Below are 6,000 nucleotides of genomic sequence, written 5' to 3'. Positions count from 1 at the left end.
TAAAAAGCAGATCCTCAACAGGAACCCTAGGAAAGAGGGTATTGCCTTTGAGAGGAAACTCAATGCTGATGGTACATATTGGAAGCCTGAGCAGTACCCCAAAACTACATGGGTTGCTGCAAAGGGACCTCCAGTTGATCCATCTAACCTATCTGGATATGCATGTGAATCTCCTCATTCTGATGATGAGTCATTTGACTCCAACTACAAACTGTTCAAAAATCAGAATGGTGAAGTATTTGCTAGATATGTTGGCACTAACTGCAGGAACGGTCCCCCTATGAAGAAAATCTGGGTTCCCAAAAGATGCCTTGAAAATCTTCAGGTGAATGTCATCATGACGCCACCTGTGAAGAATAGGAACCCCATATCAAATCCTTCATATGGATCCAAGTCCTCATACGGACTAAACTCCTCACATGGATCAAATTCCTCAAAAGGATCAAAGTCCTCATATGAACATCATCGTGCTAATCAGTCTGTTTCACAAGGAAGATTTAAGGATTATGGATATGTGCATTATTCTTCAAATTATTATGTCCATAAGTCCTCGACGAATTTCTCTGCTTACTCTTATGCTTATTCTAACCCCTCTTATGTGAAACGAAATGGACTGGCTTCTATGCCATCCTTCTCGTATGGAGCTCGCAGAATGGTGAACTATTTGCCACACCTTCAGATGTGGGTGGTGAAGAAAAAGAACTAATCTCTTTAGCAGGGTCAGGTCTCCAGACGTACGTAATCGTCTGAAGAATTTGCTGGAGACCTAAGCATGCCTGATAGGAAGCAGGCTAATCATGAAGAAAATGAACTTTCATTTCTCACATCCTCATATTGCTTTATCTGTTCTTTTGCTTGATGAAATTGATCTGATGAATTGATGTCATATTCTTCACTGATGAAGTATATGAGTTCGTAAGCTGCACTAATTCATCTGCAGGATGATCAACCCAAAGCCACTGAGTGGGTCCTCGATAGTGGATGTACAAATCACATGACTGGTGACAAGAATCTATTGATGGATGCTCCATTATCTCTGTCGCATCTGAAGCATATCATCTTTGCTGACAAAGGAAAAAGTCAGATATTGGGTCTAGGTAAGGTTGCGATCACAAAGGATCGACACATGGACAAAGTCATGCTTGTTGAGTCCCTAGGATACAACCTTATGTCTGTCTCAATGCTTTGTGATCTTGATATGGTTGTTGTCTTTGGCAAGTACCGTTGTGTTGTGGTTATGGAAGCTGACAATTCCAAAGTCTTCAAAGGCTTTAGGAGAGGAGACCTGTATATTGTTGATTTCTCTATAGGACCACAACCAGCCGTGTGCTTACTTGCAAAAGCTTCAGAAGGACGGCTCTGGCATCGACGACTTGGTCATGCAGGCATGAGGAATTTGCACACGCTTGCGAAGAAGAAGCATGTCATTGGCATTGAGAATGTCAAATTCCTCAAGGATCACCTATGTGGAGCCTGTGAAGCTGGGAAGATGACAAAGGCCAAGCATCCAGCGAAGACTATCATGACCACCACTCGCCCATTTGAATTGCTTCACATGGATCTCTTTGGTCCTAATCATTATTCTGCTATTTCAAATAAAGCATCTCAATATGGATTTGTTATTGTTGATGATTACTCTCGTTATACATGGGTACACCTTGTTACTTACAAACATGAAGTGCAGGAAGTCTTCAAACGATCTTCCTTGAGGGCTTCAACCAACTTTGGTGTGAAGATCAAGCACATCAGAAGTGACAATGGCACTGAGTTCAAGAATTCTGGTCTCGATGACTATCTTGATGAACTTGGTATTACTCATGAGTAATCTTCTCCTTATACTCCTCAGCAGAATGGCGTCGTGGAGCGCAAGAATAGGACTCTTGCTGAGATGGCTCACACTATGCTTGATGAATATAAAACGCCTCGTCGGTTCTGGACTGAGGCAATTGATACTGCATGCCACATCATCAACAGAGTATATCTTCACAAATTCTTCAAGAAGACTGCCTATGAACTCCTCACTGATAAGAAACCCAATGTAAGTTATTTCAAAGTCTTCGGTGCTAAATGTTGGATTAGAGATCCTCATCACAACTCAAAATTTGCACCGAAAGCACATGAAGGTTTTACGCTTGGTTACGGAAAGGACTCGCACACCTACAGAGTCTTCAACAACGTTCTTCACAAGGTTGTTGAAACTGTAGATGTGTGGTTCGATGAGACTAATGGCTCGCAAAGAGAGCACCTACCTATTGTGATAGATGAACCAGCACCTGAGGAAACTATCAAGTTCAAGGCTACTGAGGATGTCATTCCTACTGAAGAATCTGCTGAAGAATTCATTCCAGAACATGAAGAACGTCGAGCTAATGCACCTGAAGAAAATGCTGAAGAAATGGTGCTGAAGAAAACGCTGATCAAATTCTTCAACGGCAACCAGCTCATCCTCGCATTGCAAAAGAAGTGCAAGTTGAAAAGATCATCAATGACATCAAAGCACCAGGTCCTCTCACATGCTCAAAAACTTCACATTTGTCTAACTTTTGTGGGCACTATGCTTTTGTCTCTATTACAGAGCCCACTAAGGTAGATGAAGCATTTCTGGAGCCTGAGTGGATTCAGGCCATGCAAGAAGAATTACATCAGTTCGAGCTCAACAATGTCTGGGAACTGGTCAAACGTCCAGATCCTCGCAAGCACAATATCATCGGCACAAAGTGGATCTACCGCAACAAGCAAGATGAAAATGGCCTTGTGGTGAGGAATAAGGCACGGCTTGTAGCTCAAGGCTACACACAGATTAAAGGAATTGATTTCGATGAAACTTTTGCACCTGTTGCTAGACTTGAGGCTATTCGCATATTACTTGCTTATGCTAACCATCATGATATCACTTTATATCAAATGGATGTGAAAAGTGCATTCCTCAATGGTAAGCTTGAGGAAGAAGTATATGTTGCTCAACCCCCAGGTTTTGAAGATCCAAAGAATCCTGACAAAGTCTTCAGACTCAACAAGGCCCTCTATGGCCTCAAGCAGGCCCCACGGGCGTGGTATGATACTTTGAAGGAATTCCTCATGACGAAAGGCTTCAAACCCGGTTCACTCGACCCTACTCTTTTCACTAAATCTTATGATGGTGAATTGTTTGTGTGCCAAATATATGTTGATGATATTATCTTTGGCTGTACTGACCAACGTTATAGTGATGAATTTGCCTATATGATGAGTGAAGAATATCAAATGTCTATGATGGGAGAGTTGAAATTCTTCTTAGGTCTTCAAATTCGTCAACAACGCAATGGCATATTCATATCTCAGGAGAAATACCTCAAGGATGTACTGAGGAAATTCGGCATGCAAGATTGCAAAGGCGTCAAAATTCCTATGCCCACAAATGGCCATCTGTGCACTGATGAAAATGGTATTGACTTCGATCATAAGGTATACCGCTCCATGATTGGTTCTTTATTGTACTTATGTGCATCTAGGCCAGATATAATGCTTAGTGTTTGCATGTGTGCCCGATTTCAAGCTACACCGAAGGAATCACACCATAAGGCTGTGAAGCATATTCTTCGATATCTAGCTCACACACCAACACTTGGATTATGGTACCCCAAGGGCTCGGCTTTTGATCTCATTGGATATTCTGACTCTGACTATGCTGGTGATCGTGTGGACCGCAAGTCAACATCTGGTACATGTCATTTCCTCGGACGATCTTTGGTCTGTTGGTCCTCGAAGAAACAGAACTGCGTATCACTATCTACTGCTGAAGCTGAGTATATTGCCGCTGGTTCTTGCTGTGCTCAATTGCTATGGATGAAGCAAACTCTCAAGGACTACGGCGTCAACATGAAGAATGTGCCTCTCTACTGTGACAATGAGAGTGCCATCAAGATTGCTCACAACCCAGTTCAGCACTCGAAGACAAAGCACATTCAGATTCGTCATCATTTTCTTCGTGATCATGTGTTGAAGGGCGACATTTCTATTGAGCATGTGAAGACTGAAGAACAGCTAGCCGATATCTTCACAAAGCCCTTGGATGAGAAGAGATTTAGCAAGTTGCGGTGTGAGCTAAATATCCTAGAATCTTCGAATGTTCTTTGAACAGGACACTCATCCTAACACTTATGCAAAATTGATGACTTAGATGTGCAACACATGAAGAAACATTTTTCTTCAATTCAATGAAGAACAACACTCTTAGTGTGAAGATATTAACGAAGAATTTGATTCTCAGAGCCCTACGATAATTGTACGCGGTGTCTGAAATCATCATTCTTATACGGTGGGTCACGCCACCACCAAAAGTTGAAATTCCTCAATTATTCATATTCTTCAACTTTGCATTGTCTTCACTGCTTCCGTCGTTTTTCTTCATTGGCTATATATATATAATAAGTTTATGTCCTCCACAACATTCACTTATTGCTAATTCTTCAAGTTGGTTTTTCTGCTAAGTGAATGTGATCGGACCCTTCCCCCTCTATGCTATACTCAGCCCAATCTATTCACAAATTCTTCATGTGCGTTCTATTTGAAACTCGTTCAAAATCTTCACTGTGTCCTTGTCAGCTGAAGAAATTGCGAACGGAACTTTAAAACCTATCTTATCTAAATTTTCGGCTTTGCCGCTCAAACCGTTCCGCATCCCACGATATACTTATCCACTCACCCACGATCTAACACGATCTCCACCTCTCAGTACGTGGGTGACACATGTCATGCGAATGAGAAGGGTCAGGGCCACGTTCTTCCAATTTCTTCGGGCGAGCAGTTTTCCACCGTGGCTATAAATACCCTCCTTCCCTTCCTCACTTCTTTTACTCCGCTCGACCTCTCTCTCCAGCTCGAGCATCTCAAACCCTAGTGCCGCCACTACTTCATCGCCGCCGATGAGGAAGAGCTTCACTGCCTCGACCTCGTCGCCGACGTACTCGCGCCGACCGCGGAAATCTTCACTCCGCCGCCGCCGTAGCCGTCTTCCTCCGCCAAGTTAGGGCGTGGAAGATCTACACAGACGAACTTCATCTCTACACCTCACTGTTCGTCGTGTTCTTCGTCCAGGGTAATTAAAAGTAACTTTTACTGCCCTCGTTGATTCGAATGATTATCTTCAAAATCTTCAAAGGTGTTTTTCTTCATAGCTTCACACGCTAAACACCTCACAAGTCATCTGTTCTTGATTCGTTTCTCTAAGCATCATTTTTCTTCAAGATTCCTCAATTGTGTGGATCTTCGATCTATACAACTCTGGAACCTAAGACAAAGAACGCTTAGTGAAATTCTTCAAGACTCATCTGGTCAAATTCCTCAAACTTGTTCTTTTTGAAAAACCCTCTGAGAACACATATGACCTCTCCAAATTCCTCGCAACTATACTCTGTTCATAGGTACACATGTCAGCTGCTGAATCACTAGGTTCTCATCAACTTAACTCATTTGCAGCGTTCCTCGAAGAAAAGTTGCATACTTCTTCAGAGAATTCAATTGTCCAAATTCCTCAACTGAAGAAAATGGCTGACGGTAAGAAGCCACAGAAGGGAGGAAAGAGGCCTGAGGTCAATACAGCGTTTGAGATCCCTGATGAAATATATGCTGGGTACTGCACACCTACTGAGGAAACCAAGAATGAGCGCAAGGTGCGCATTCAGAAAATAGAAAGGAGATGGGCAAGAGAGTGGAGGGAGTACAGGTATGTAACTCCAAAGTACATGAAGAAATTCGCACTCAATCCTCCATGCCCAAAAGCTCCATTGGCACCTGGCCAAATCGCTGATCCCACCAGCCTCAAGCGCGGTGAGGACTATCCTGATGAATGGGCCAAGCGCCAAGCCAAGTTGGCTAAGCAAGCCAAAGAAGAAGTGAGGAAATTCAATGAAGACTCTGCTGCTGCTGCCTCTGCTGAGGCCTTTGCTGTCAAGCCAAAGAAGGCTATGTCAAAGAAGCCTGCACGCAAGCCAAGTGCTTCACCAACAATGCCCTCAAGGC

Source organism: Triticum aestivum, chromosome 2A (genome assembly GCF_018294505.1).
Source record: "Triticum aestivum cultivar Chinese Spring chromosome 2A, IWGSC CS RefSeq v2.1, whole genome shotgun sequence".
Classification (NCBI taxonomy): Eukaryota; Viridiplantae; Streptophyta; class Magnoliopsida; order Poales; family Poaceae; genus Triticum; species Triticum aestivum.
Note: the sequence above shows the minus strand (reverse complement) of the source record.